The sequence below is a fragment of the Pteropus medius genome, unplaced genomic scaffold (genome assembly GCF_902729225.1).
Source record: "Pteropus medius unplaced genomic scaffold, Ma_sr-lr_union100, whole genome shotgun sequence".
Lineage (NCBI taxonomy): Eukaryota > Metazoa > Chordata > Mammalia > Chiroptera > Pteropodidae > Pteropus > Pteropus medius.
The window spans coordinates 1385395-1400509 of NW_024355203.1; the positions used below are offsets into that span (position 1 = coordinate 1385395).

At 33.1% G+C, this 15115-nt stretch overlaps 1 protein-coding gene and 2 pseudogenes across 1 annotated transcript in view; all 3 read left to right on the plus strand.

Moving 5' to 3' along the window:
* Positions 1-15115, plus strand: part of IL1RAPL1 (interleukin 1 receptor accessory protein like 1) — a 1227390-nt gene that overhangs the window by 423478 nt on the left and 788797 nt on the right. The window lies entirely within an intron of this gene.
* Positions 10764-10882, plus strand: LOC120598470 (uncharacterized; annotated as a pseudogene).
* Positions 14325-14443, plus strand: LOC120598472 (uncharacterized; annotated as a pseudogene).

Consider the following 15115-nt stretch of genomic DNA (forward strand, 5'->3'; position numbering starts at 1 on the left):
TACACTAATGGGCCTGTCTCATATTATAGTCTTATTATATGAAGAAATGAACTGAATGAAGAATGAGTTAAATGGGTAATGCAGTTTAACTTACTACATGAAACCAAGTTAAGAAGGCCATACAAGCTAAGTTTTACAGCTTAAATCAAAACCACCATCCTACTAATCAATATGGATTTTTTAGCATAAAGGTGCTAGAATTCCTAGCCAAGTATTTTGTTAGCATCTCATGCCAAAACTTCCACTCATCAATGATTTATTTCAATCATAATTGCCCAAAATCTTCTAGTGTAGGTATCAGATGTTGAATATTAGCGTCCTGGAGCTTAGGGAGTCTTTCCCAGGATTTTACATATGTTTCTCAATGTGATTCCAATTTTAGCATACAAATCTTTTATTTACTATCAACCCACTTAGCCTATAGCCTATTTGTTAAGAAAATAGAGTGATTATTGTATTTCTTGAATATTCTATGTAATATTTTACCAGTTCCAACTTTACTGCTCTGTTAACATTCAGGTAGAGAGGAAAATTAGGGAAAAATGCCAATCCCCTGTGTAAGACAAAAGTGGAAGTCATTCACAAGTATAATTTGCACTAATAATTTTCTCCTGAGTGGTTCTGTATTAATGCTAAATGCAATAGTACCCACTTAAATATGAAAAGAATAAAGAATTCGACACCATTTTTTTTCAGGTATAAAATGCCATTCATTTCAAAATGTACCACTATTTTATAAACCATGGAGGAAGGAGAAAAAATGCTACCAAATTAAACAGTGATGTTGATTGTAAGCTATATTTTGATTTCAGAGATATTAAAATGGATTAAGGGTCTGGGTCTTAGAACAGATGAAATATGGTATTTTTTTTAGAAGTATCTATGTAGTGTATATTTGATGCTCTATACTTTCAACATTGATGTTCTTTTTTTTTTTCAAATGGTGGAGATATACAGGGCATTCATGACACATATTATTCTAGAAATCTATGTAAAACCTACTGTGCTTTGCAAGACCCATCACTGCAACTCTAATTTCTGGATGTGTGACGATCTGTTCACTATCTCAGATTCTTACATACAAAATCAAAGCAATGTGCTGTCACAGCTTTCCAAGGTAGTGTATATCTTGTGACATTTTCAAGTTAAATTTGCAGGCACTTTTCATAACATTCATTGGCCTATCCTGTGGCAGGCTAACTCAAAGCAGTTTGCTCTACACAAAAAATTAAATATTCTTAAACATTAAAAACATTCATTAACATTAGTGTAATTTTCTCCCCGTCCAGATTTTTAAAGCATTTAACTTTCAACTAGCAACAAAGTTTTTACAATTTTCCTAAATTTTAATGGTAGTCAAAGTGAGTATGATTATATATCTCAGCAGATAAGAAGGGTGGTGAATGACAGTATTTCATCTCTTCTTATGGCTGAGTAATATTCCATTGTATATATGTGCCACATATTCTTTATCCAGTAATCTATTGTAGGACACTTCAGTTGCTTTTATGCCCTGGCCACCATGAATAATGCCATTTGCAACAACATGGATGGATCTTGAGATAATCATGCTAAGTGAAATAAGCCAGACAGAAAAATTTGAAAACCACATGATATCACTTATACGTGGGATATAAATCTAAAAGCAACAAATAAACATGATGAACAAATAGAGACTCATGGACATGAACAGTAGACTAGTGGTTACCAGAGGGTAGAGGAGGAAGGAGGAAGAGGGAGGTGGATGGGATAAAGGGGGTCAAATATGTGGTGACAGAAAGAATTCTAACTACGAGTGGTGAACACACAATGACTTACTGTTGAATTGTACATTTGAAATGTATTGGATTTTGTTAATCAATGTCACCATAATTAAAAATAAATAAAATAATGAAGGGTGGTGAGAAGGGTGTGCTGCAATAGGACAGTGAACATGGGGAGCCTGAGCCCTGCTACTTGCTGTTCCACACATACTTGACCTTGAGTTCTCCAGTTGCAGGACAGCAAACTGCCCAGTCTTTGTGATCCTTTGTAATTACTTTCTTGTCTCCTTTTTCTCCTATGTTTATCCTAATTTCTGCTATGATTGCAGTGTCTAGCACATACTCCTAAGAATTACTAAGAGCTAATATTTATTTAGCATCCATTATGTGTCTGGCACTATTCTGTCTCGCACAAATTAATAAATTTAAAATACATTTCTATTTTTGGATTCATTTGAGCTTTACAACAAAGTTGAAAATAGAGGGTTCTCATATGCCCATCATTCAGTTTCCCCAAATGATAACATCTTACATAACTGTGATACATTTGTCAAAACTAAGAAGTTAACATTGGTATATTATTGTTAACTAAGCTCCCGGCTTCATTTGAATTTCAGCAGTTTATTCATTAATTTCCATTTTCTGTTCCAGGATCCAATCCAGGATATCATATTGAATTTAGTTATCATGTCTCCTTTACCTCAGCCTTTTCTTGTTTTCCATGACTATGATACTTTTGAAGAGTACTCATTGGGTATTTTGTAGAATGTTTATCAATTTGGCTTTGCCTACTGTTCTTTCCATAATTAGACTGGAATTATGAGAAATGAATTCACTTTCCTCATCCTATAAGATGCTACTATTATGATTCTATTTTACAGATGAAGTAACTGGGGTAGAGAACAATTGAGTAATTTGAAGGCCTAGATTTGAACCCAGAAAGTCTGGTTATAAACCTTGAGCTCATAAACTCCTATGTTATATTGAGTCATAATTCCCAGATTTGAATCTTGACTTAAGACTTATCATCTTTCTAATATTTTTTAGGCTTCAGATTAATCATCTGTGAAACAGTACTAATAATTTCACTTACCTAATATGGCGACGTTTACCACAGTATTTGGGTATACTAAGTTTCTGGAACATTATTGCTGTTAGTATTGCCATTATATGTTAGTTTTGTTAGCTGCACAATCACAGTTCTGTGAACCTGAAAGAGATACAAAATTATAGATTTTGTTGATTCTGCCCTTTATCTCACTTCTCAAAGGAGATGCATTAGCAGCACTCTCTTTAGGTGCCTGTGAATTCTGTAAAGGAACCCATGTCCAGGGGAAGAAAAGATGTATACTCTAATAATCCCTTCAAGCTTGGGATGAAAAATATAAAGCTTCTTTCTAAATTAACTTTTAGAATTTCTAGGAATAGACAACTTTCAGAATTAGTCTGTAGAAATAAAAAAAAATAAATAACATGAAGAAAAATCCTAAAACCTTAGCTAAACAGACTGTGTCTGTACATATGCTTATACAGGTTCTTTGGAAGCTCATATACTCTGGCAGTTAGCAATATCAGAATTTCTGTTCCAGTAATGTTAAATGGTAATTCCTCCCTTTCAAACTCGAAAATGTCTCCTAGGTTAGCATGTGCATAAAAGTGTCCATGTCCTTCCCTGAAATACGAATTGAGGGAAACTAAACTACTTTATGCTATGTGTTCATTTCATTTGAAAAAAAAAAAAAACAAAAACAAAGAAATGTTACTCCAAAATGATGTTAACGATTCAACGTTGGCCATCCTTGTTTCTAATTTCACATAGTTCCCACTGTGGATAAGGCACTTTTTTTACTACTATGTCCTAGGTCATACTTTATAATAAATACAGACTTTTTTCACAAAAGGTTATAATGCTTGGAAAGTATTTGTCAGATGTTAAAAAATGCAAACATTTTCTCTTATGAGCTATTGATACTCTTGAGCTAAAAAATTGAAAATAAACCTCATAAACCACAAGAAAATGTCCAAATTGGTGACAGAAGGCAGTTTGGCCAAGGATCACCTACCAGATGTCTTCATTGGGTGAGATACTGACTTTGAGGTGCTTTTGGTCCTTTCCAACTCTAAAATCCTGTTTCTCTGACATTAAATTACCTAGTTATTATCAGAAAGCTCTGTCATTAGTAAAAGATTTGGAAGTCAGACTTCAAGCTGTTTTTTAACACTTTGGAAAGATCAATAACTAGGCTTTATTCAGATTTTTCAAGCCATGCAACTCTGCCTGTGGACTATAACGTATGTAGTTGCGATTAACTGTCCAACCGTTCATTTTTTAGGTTTCTCTTAGTAAGTGCCAAATAGTGGGAAACATTATTTATTCACTCAGATTTCTCACTATATGTGTATGAAATAATATTAGGATTTCAGATCTATAAATAAATGAAACTCTATTGATATCTGCCCTTTATTCCCTTCATATCAGGAGGAAGGAAATGTACATCCAATTTTAAATGGGATTCTAGTCCCTTTATTAATCTTCCACATGGCTTTCATTCTGTGTCTTTGATGGATTATATCAAATCAAGCACGTTTATCTTTCTGCTCTGCAAAAATGAACTCAAACTTTTTATTTCGTACAGCTAAACCTGCTTCTTCTACTGTCTGCTTTCAGTCAGTGAAGGCTGTTCTATTCCCTTAGTTACACAGAGCAAACACCTTGGGTTTTTTCTTGATTTCTCTCTTCCCCTCATACCTCATATTTAAACAATCAGCAAATCCTGTTAACGTTAACTCCAAAATATGTCTAGAATCTGATCACTTCTTTCATCTCTGCTACTAGCACTCTGGTCTCAAACCATCACCTTCTCTTTCTTGGATTACTCTAAGAACTTTCTAGCTAGCCTACATCCAGCTTTGCCAAACTATGTTCTCTGCATTCAGCCAAGTGATTCTTTTAAAATGTAAGTCAAATCATGTCTCTCTCTATCTCACACAGTTGAGATTCCAGATTCTATGGCAAATGTAGAAAGTCTTTCTCTCTCTACCTAACAGCATCATCTCTTATCTCCCCTTTCTCCATAGCAGCCACACCACCCACTTTGCTATGTTTGAATATACCATAAGTCTCCTGCTCAGAACTTTTGAAATTATTGTTACCCTTTTCCAAAATGCTTCTCTCCAAGATACCCATCCTCAAGATTTGCAACCTTACTTTCTTCATGATCCTTTGTTTCTTTTATCACCTCCTCTGAGAGGTCTTTCTTGATTACCTCAAACCAAACACCACTGCTTCCAACCCATCTCTCACTCCCTCCCCTTCTTATCATACTTTGTCTGCATATCGCTTACCACCACCTGACATATTTATTTTATTTTCTGTCTCCCTCCATTAGAATAGAAGCTGCATGAGAGCAGGGTGCATTTGTTCATTTAAATTGCCTTATCACTAAAGTATAGAATAGTACATGGAACATAACGGATTAATAAATACTTATTGAATGAGTGGATGAATGAATATTTAAAGATAGACTGTCATTAAATTGGACTAGGCTAAATACATATATAGAATGACCTTCAATAGAGTATAGCATGGATTATATTTACATATATTCAATATCTAGTCTTTGAACATATTTTCAAATTTCCTAAATGTAAATATTTAGTGTTGTAGGAGGGAAGATGTCAGTTATTTTAACCCATATGACATTTGAGAAACTATATGGAGCTTTTACTATTCCTCAGTTTTTCTAGAATTGTAGAATCTCTTATTGAACATTCTCTTCAGTGTGGTTTTAAAAATTATTTTACTATGGTTTTGATATCTTGTTTTGCTTCATTTACAAAATCTAACTGTAGTCCATATAAGGGTCTATAATACTATTTCTATAATTCAGTAACTTCCAGAACATATTTTCTTTGTCAAAGACTGGTATACATTTTCATGGATGCAATGCGAAACTTAGAACTGAAAATATAGCTGTGTTCCTATTACTTGCTTCAATCATCATTGTCAAGTGCACTATCAATAGAACTTGCAAAAACATTTAATGGTATTAGATTGATACTGATTTTTTTTGCAATATAGTATTAACTGTGCTATGCTCAAAATAGTAATTTAATTCAGTTGGAGAAATAAACGTGGTCTAGACAAGTGAGAAAACGAAGATATGCCCTAGTGTATTTTGAGCAGCAAAATACAGTTTTTATGTTTGTTTGTTTGTTTTTTGTTTACTTTTCTCAAAGCAACTAAAATTTGCAAGAGGATGATTTTTTAAAAAGTTTTCTATGTGGTTAAAATTAGAAAAATAACAGGACTGACACAACACATACGTTAAGTTTAAAGTCAAGTATTTTGCTTAGAAATATTGTGCTAATAGATTGACTTTCTAACTTACTGGAAATTCATGTTCTAATTTAGATGCATGCATATGACTCATGTCTATTTTAGGATAGATTTAATCATAAAATGATTTTACCTTGGGCGAATTAGAATAAAATCACTTGAGTAATTAATTTAGGTGTTTCAGGGAGTTAATTTAGTTCACATAAATAAGAACTTTGTCTCAAGGAACCACTTAATGCTCTGTATTGCCATTTGGCCTAGGTCTTTTCCTTTGTTTATCTAGAGGACAATGTAGACTTTGTTGTTGATTGAGGTCTTTAGTATATTGATTACTGTATTAAAGTCTGCAGAAACTGATTCTTCAACATGAGCATAAGCTCATTAGAAATGAGATTTTGATCGCTTTCGAATTAGAATATTGCATTTATATATTTTTTCAAGCTCATAGCTGAGGACAATTAATAGTATTGAAGATTTGGGTCAATTTATAATTTATCTTGAATCACAGAGTGATATAAAGGGAGCTATCTTGTCATATATATATATATGTGTGTGTGTGTGTATGTATATATACATACATATATATACATACATACATATACACACACATATGATATTAAAGTAGAGATTTGTGCATTGTCGTGCGCATTCTTCTACAGCTTGCTGTAATCACAACACTTCACATCAATAAAATACTAGTGCTTATTTGGTTTAATTCTCTAATATAAGCATTTATTCTAAATTTCTGTGAGTAATGCTGGGCACTGGTATTAGCAGAAGAGTAATTATTTATATCATTTGTTAATAAATACACATTACTTCCACTAAAGAGTTTTTCTTGTCTTCATTTGTGAACTTATTCATTTTCACACATGGGGTAACATTACTTAGTAACCATGATAGTTTTACCGTTCTGAAGCTTAAAAACAATCCATTACTTTTTGGGCTGTGAGAATATTTCAAAATCTTACATACATAAATAGTATTTTTTTTTCATTTTTGAAAGTAAATGAGATGAAATTATCATATTAACTCTTTTAAGCAAGTAGAATTCATTTACATAAATGACCATGTTAGTATAAGAAGTGTTACCCTACTAATCTGAAAACGTTAATTGAAGTTCTAAAAATTATACTCAAGGGGTAATTTCCATCCTGGCAGCTGTGTGCACATTAGGACAATTAAAGTGCCAAAGGATTCTCATTTTATTTCTTGGTTATTATGTCTAAGTAAATTGATGGCACATTATTGAGATCTGTTCAGGATCCAATGATTAAAATAAAAGTGATGATCTCATCATGGTATTCATATAACACATTTATCCATTCCTCTTTTGATTTATAGCTTATTTTTATCTAATGTAGTTTAGTCAAATCTCCTGGGCTTATATATATGTTTTAGTTTCTGATAATCTATACTAATGGACGGCAGGGGTAGCAATATAGTCTAACGAAGTGGCTAACCCAGAATCTTGGGAAAGAATTGTGATAGTTTGAAGCAGATCATATTTGTTTAGCCTAATTTTATGACTGATTCTCATTTATTAAGCAGGTCCTGGCTGGATGAATATTTCAGGATGGCTTAGATTTGAGTAGAGAGTTGGAAAGTAACAGCAGAGCCAGCTTCTAGGAGTAGAAATAGAAGCTAAAAAATATTTGAAATAAGTACTGAGAGTTAACATTTGGTGTTAGATGATAATTCTCAAAACTCTATTCTCTTTTGAGCTTTGATACAATTACATATTAGTTAATCAGTTTCATTATATATATGACCAGGACTTATAAGTTATGCTTATTATTATTTTCCTCAATGTGACTTTTAAGCATGTTCTATGAAAAATGATCAAAATGTTATTGTTAAAAATATGAAAGAAAAGTACTTTCATACCATTCCTAAGTAAAATGTCACATCTCTAATTGAAATGCCTATTTGGATGAAAACATTATGAATTGCAGTTCTGTATATACATTTCTGAATATGAAAACCTTAAAAATCATGTTTTCTTTGTGTTCTATATTTAGTCCTAGAAGAAAGTGATTTGTGGCTAATATAACATTCAATTAATTTAACATTTATCCTAGGGGCATTCCAGGTACTGAAGTCCATTCTATTCATTAGAACGTTTTGTATTTATCTGCAGAATGACTCTCCTCAGAAGAGAATCTGCTGTATTTCTGCATCTTTTCCAGCATCAATCACTTTGATTAGGGTCTCACTCCACGAACCAGGCAGCTTCTCTTCCGTAGCAACGCCATATGTCTCCTACAGCTGTTTTACTTTCTAGGTGGAGTGTGACTCTTTTTGACTCATAGTTTGTGTCCCTGTCAAAAAGACAGTCGATAGCTCCTTCATTGCTTTGATTCGCTCAACTGTCTTAGGGCTAGGGATATTACTTGTGGCCAGTCCTGAATCTGGGAACTGCAGTATATAGAAATGTGTCCATGAATTTTTTGATAAGTGAAATATCTACATAAGTGATCATGCTAAGAGACTGTTTGAAATGCAGGAATAGGGAAGAAGCTTTGCTTGTAAAAAAAACTTCTCCAGGGAAATCTTCACTGTGCAACCCAGTGATGAAAGGCTGTTATCATTTTCTTTTATGTTAAAGGGAATAAGGTTGACTTTTCTTTTTTTCTGCTGTTGATTTATGGTCTGCAGATTTCATATTGGAAAATATATTTTTCTAGTGTTAATGTACTTGTGTATTATACCATGGAAAGCCAGAACAACTATTATATACTGTAATTCCAGAGCCAACAGAATTTTCTGTATGTTTTAGAACCTCCTCTCAACCTCCTCAACACTCAACATGTTATCTGCAATAGTTTCATTATATGAAAACATGTAGATTAAATAAAATGGGAGGAAAACAGTTTCAGAATAAAAGAAACTAAAATGGCAACCTGATTCATTAATATCTAAAAATATAGTTTTCATATAGCTTAATGTAAACAGATAAAAAAAGCAAAAAGTCTTTGAGAAAATAGCAGAGTATTACCTAAAGCTTGCTGAACAAACATTTTGGGGAAAAGACAATACAGCATTTGAACTTGAACTTCTGGGATTTCAACTGAAAAATCAAGCATAAAGAAACTTGATTATCCTGTTGAAAGGACGACCTTTGGATGTCTTTGCATAATCTGATAAGACTTTTAGTATTGAGCTTATATCTTTAATCATACTAGCTACCAAAGTCAAAACACATTAGTTATCACACCATGAATGGTCTAAATGAAATCTCAATGTACCTACTTGTGGATTTGGGAGGGTTATGTGATCATTTATTAAAAACAGCATCCATGTTTTTTAAAAACCCAATGGGGCAAAACAAAGGGGTTTTTTGATTCCTGATTTTAGTGTAGTATACCCTTGAGTTTCACATGGCTCTACTGGGGTAGCAACATTCCTTGTTCTTGGAAATCTAAATGTTGCTTGATAATGTTTTATCTCAAAGGCAAAAACACTAAAATACTTCAACTTCCCATACAGAATTATACCTTTAAACTAGTTTAAATGGAAAAAAAAAAGAAGAGGCAGATGAAGTAACATAATTATAGACTTGATAGGAAGTTGCAAATGAATAAGCAGTTGGCAATTTGAGTAGTTAAGAACAATTGCGCATTTTATTATAGCTGTAAATTTTTGAGTTCATAGCCATATTCAAGTAGGAACACACACACACGCACTCATTTTTAGTAAGTATAACAATCAAAAGTAAATCAACCCATGATTTAGAGATGATCTTTACAGTTTTAGCCCACAATTCCATGAAATAACCTAATTCCACTTACCCAGGCCACTTCTACCTACCAAAATACTCTGTGCACCAAGTTCCCTCTTCTATTTTTCTGATCAAAATCTTCATGTCCACAATTTAGCTGATCAGTTAAGTGTGGGAGGAAGATTTTGGTTTGAACTCTCTCACACCAGCGGGTTAATTAGAATTTTTCAAAATCCCTGAAAAGTTATTGGCATATTTTTATAGAGACAGGAGAATACCTCACTGAGATATCAGTTAGTACTTCTAGCTAGAAGTGGGAAGGGATTATTGTGCCTGAGAAAAATGACCCTGGGGTTAAATCTTCCTGCTAACGAATCTGCCCCCTTACCTCAGTGAGATTTCTTTACTTAAGCTGATCATGAATGACCTTGTTTCACAGATTGTTCCATCCCTATGCAACTAAATCACAAAATTATATAAAAGCTTCACAATTATTTTTAAAATTTGTGTTTATTTGTTTGATTTCTAAACAATATATTCAGAGATTTTCAGTGACTGGAGAAGGGAAGTAAAGGTATTGGACCAGGAGTAGCCACAAACCAAGGGGAAATATGCAATAAATAAATGATCAAACATCATCTAATGCCAGCCCAGTGCACACACAGTGTGTTAAGTAAAATGCATTGATCTATTATTTTACAAATGGGTAATATCTCATTTGTGTAAACTGCTTACAAAAACCAATCCATAAATATAAATACTGTAAAACAGAAAGCTGTAAAAAAAAAAACAAAAAACAAACAAACAAACAAAACAAAGGGCATTAAGAGACAGTTCATAGGGGAAAAAAAAGAAATACAACAGGTAATTTTGAATGCCCAGGTAAGAAACTAAACTATCAAAAGAAAGAGGATGCTAAAACTCACTAGTTATTAAATTTATTTTACTCCATGCCACCCTGAACAAGCCCGATCCCATCTGATCTCGGAAGCTAAGCAGGGTTGGGCCTGGTTAGTACTTGGATGGGAGACCACTTAGGAAGACCAGGTGCCATAGGCATAAAAAAATAAAAAATAAGGGATTGTAAGCTGACAAGGTCCTTGCAATCTGTGAGGTCAACCAAGGGTTGCCTCACCTAAAAAAATTTAAAATTAAAAATTTATTTTACTTATACTTAGCAAAAATATATTTAAAAATACATGAAAGATTCCAAGATTATTCACACTTCCTTTTTTCAAAAGATTTATAGTCTGGTGTGGGAAAGGTAGAAATTTATTCATCAATCTGTTTAACAAGAGCTTCCTCAGTGTTAAAAACACATATCTAAAGATAGGAAGATATACCACATGAACCCTACACTTAAAAGTTCTCAATCTCAGTAATCCAAGACAAATTTTAATATTTTCTGCACCTTCATTCTCTCTTGGGCACCAAATCTTATGGTTCCATCTCCTAATTTGTTCACTTAATCAATTGCATTTACTTGTTTATTCACACATCTTTCTGTTACCATGCAACTTCTTGATGACTAACACTCCACAGTAATGTCAGATATTAGTACTCAAATGCTTCTTGAATTAATGAGCAAACAAATGCATGGAAGAATACAGAAATTAAAGATTCATAAACATGGAGCAGGAGAAGGAAATTTCTAACTGGTGGTACTAGTGAAACTTTTGTGATTGATATGAGCTACATCTTAAACTCCTGAGAGCTAGGAATTTTGAACATGAGGGATTGGGGCATACAGATACAGGGCATAACATAATTTACATTAATGTTATTTTTACTTTAAAAGGCTAAAATTAATATTTTGAAATCTGTGTCCATATTTAAGGCTTTAATCTATAATTTTCTTTTTCTACACTCAAGTGCTAGTATCAGTGGAAATTAGGATTTCTATTTAATATTTTCCAAAGCAAGAGTCTACTTCTTTCATGTTAAGAAATGCTGCAAAAAAATAAGGTGACATTTTTGGATAGTCTTTATGATAAAAATTGAATGTGATTGAGTAAGAGCTAGTGGACAGATATTCATTTTTCAGAGTAATATTTTTACAGATTTATGGCTAATCACTTCCCAGCAGAATTTTGTAATTCTTGGTCATCTAGAATGAATTGAACTTAGCTGGGGAGACTGAAGTAGTCATTTTCTAATTCCTGCTCTCCTTCCTCAACTAAATTTTACCCGTTGCTGTAACCAGTGGTTTATATCTCTAAAATGTATCTGGAATCTCCTTCACCTTTTATTTCTAATATTTACCTCCCTGACCTTTATTATTTTTCTTATTTCTGTCATATCCTACACAATGCTGCTTCCTTGATTTCTTTTTAAAACACATATCTGGTCATATGATTACTGATGATTAAATGTTTTTCATGATTCCCCATTGTCTATCAAATATGAGCTTCTTAAAATGGCATTCAAAATTACACAGTCTCCCACTCGTGTTCATTCTTTTCTCTGCCACTTCATTTTGTAGCCCCTCCAGTATCGTGTATCTCAAATAATTTCTAGGCTTAATGAGACCCAGTCTTCAAATGATATCAAGTTCAAGAAAGCATATCCAAAGGATAAATAAAAGTATTTCAAAATTATTTAATCTAGCTCACAATGAAACATCAAGCTGGAAAGGGGAAGTATTCGTAGTTTATAGCTAGCATTTTAAATATTCTTCCTCACCATTAGTGTCTTCTCAGCATCCTATATTGGTTGGAAGGACAGGTTCTTATTCTCTCTTCCACAACAACCTTTCCTTCACTCTGAAACTCTGCAATCATTGCTTTATTTTCTACTCTATCCCCCTCAACATTTTAGTCATAAATAAATTTAGACTGTTTGTTTTCTTTAGTGTTCTTTCTGCTTCACTCAGTATTCATTTTTTTTTGTTTGTTTCGTTTTGTTTTCACAATAAAGGAAAGCTCAGGAGCTAACTACAAGCAAGAGCTCTTTTCTGCCAAAGTCAAGGAAATGAAAGATTAAAATACTCATTTTTAAATAACTTTTGTCCTCATTACAAATCTATCCTATATCACAGTTTTTCAGCATATGCTACTGACTGAGATTCCTTCTTTCCCCTTTTTCTCTTCCTTCTCATTATTCAAAATTCAGTGCTTTTTTTTTTTTCAGCTTAGATGCCCCAGTTCCTCCAGTCGGAATCGTCTGTACCCTTCCCTTTGTTTTTTCAGCTTTTTGCTTATTCTTCCGGTGCGCTGTCTGCCTTGAACAATTAGATCTTGGCTGTTTCCTCTCCTAGACTGTGAAATACGTGATGACATGGACAGTGGTCTTATTCACATTGTGTCCTCAGTGCTAAACACAGTGCATTGACAAGGAGGAGACTATATAAATGTTTTATCAAATTGATTTAAATTGAAGGACTATATTTCAGAGGTAGGTTTAAATAAATTCCCAAGCAGTTACATTTTAGGCTGTCAGTAAAAGCTACCTTCTTTAGAAATCAGAAAGTGTGTGCATCGTTAATCACTAAAGAACATTTATCACTGATTTCAATTTAAAATCCAATCATGGATGGTATGAAGCCTGCAAAATCATAACCAATATATTTGGGCAAAACAAGTTTCTCTTCATATTTATAATTTTGTTGGAAATAGTTGGACCAATACTTAAAAACCATCTAATCTGATCAGCTTTACCCGGCATATACCTTTACTTTATAAATATGGTTATAGATCAATTGCTTACTTTTGAGTATCCATGATAAATGTCTGCATGACTGACATTACATCATTCTGAAATTTTTAATGTCATCTGCAATGCTGAGGAAATCAGCACAATTTAAATTAAACATATTTGAAAATATTTAATTTGATTAAAGGTTTGAATCTAAGATTATGAAAAAAAGTGTTTAAAAATTTAATTTTTCAATATAACATATAATATAAATGCTTGAATAAGAGTTTTCTTTAAAAGACTGTTTTTAAAATATTTTATTATTGGGAACCTAATTTAGGGATGCTAGTATCTGTATTATTACTGTCCAATAATTAGGGAAAAAGAAAATGATATAAATATGTTTTAAAATATCTTATTCACTATGGAAACCGTCTTTTTTTTTTTTATCATGTGGAGACATCTACCTTGTTTTTAAATACCAGCTCCTAGACATAAATTTTCCAAATTTAATTTAAAGTAAACTTACAAACATATTGTATACATATGAAAATTAGTTATGGACTTTTTATAACTCAGAAATGCTAGACACTTTTAAAATTTGGAAATAAACTACAGAAGCAGTTTGGATATGCTAAAATATAATTCAATGTATAATTTTATAGTAAGAAAAAAATAACTTTTTTCACATCTAAATTTATGAAATTCTATATGAGCTTTTTGGTCCGTAATATGAAATAATATTACTTTCCCAAACTTGCTAAAAGAAATAACACATGATCCATTCTTTGGACCTGCCATCATGGGTAACAAGGCAATGTAAGGAAAAGTAAGTCAATTCTTTATAAATAGAGAATACTTAACTTGTGTCTATGGCCATACCACCCTGAACAAGCCCCATCCCATCTGATCTCGGAAGCTAAGCAGGATCGGGCCTGGTTAGTACTTGAATGGGAGACCACTTAGGATGAACGGGTGCTGTAGGCATTAAAAAAAAAAAAATCAACTTGTGAATTGGTCGTAGTATATTGACTCTTTCCTTCTGAAGCTGTCTGACAATGGACACATCTGCTATTCTTTCTCATCCTCAGTGGCAGAAGGAGCCGTCATTTACCCACTGCCCTTTTGGATTCTTTCCAGTATGCAGTAGCCCATCCTGCTTTGAGTGTCTTGACATCTGTCCTCTTCCTTGTGCTGTGATGTACTGACCTCCTGCTTGTATCCCTTATTAAGCAACACTTTTGACACTGACTCAAGTTCTTTCTTTTTTTTTTAATGTTATCTTTGCATTTGGACAACAACTTCCAAACAAATTTTGTAAAATGTTTCCCTTTTCCCCACCACATCAGCTTGGACATATCTGCATAAACCCAAGACAAATAAATTTATCTGCTTGTCTAGACCTACACCCTGGCAGCTGGGTAATGACACAGAAAACCTCACAACCATGAACAATAATATCCTATAAATTGTAGTCACTGCCTTCATCTGTGTCCTCAATACAATCAGCCATTGTAGGTTTCCTTGGTATTCTCCTCCTAGCTCATCCTCATTGTCTGTCATGGGTATTTCAGTGCTCTTTATCGTCAAGCTTCTGATCCTGCTCCCTCACTTTCACCATTAACCTTACCTCCAATCTATCAAAGGACATAGAACCCA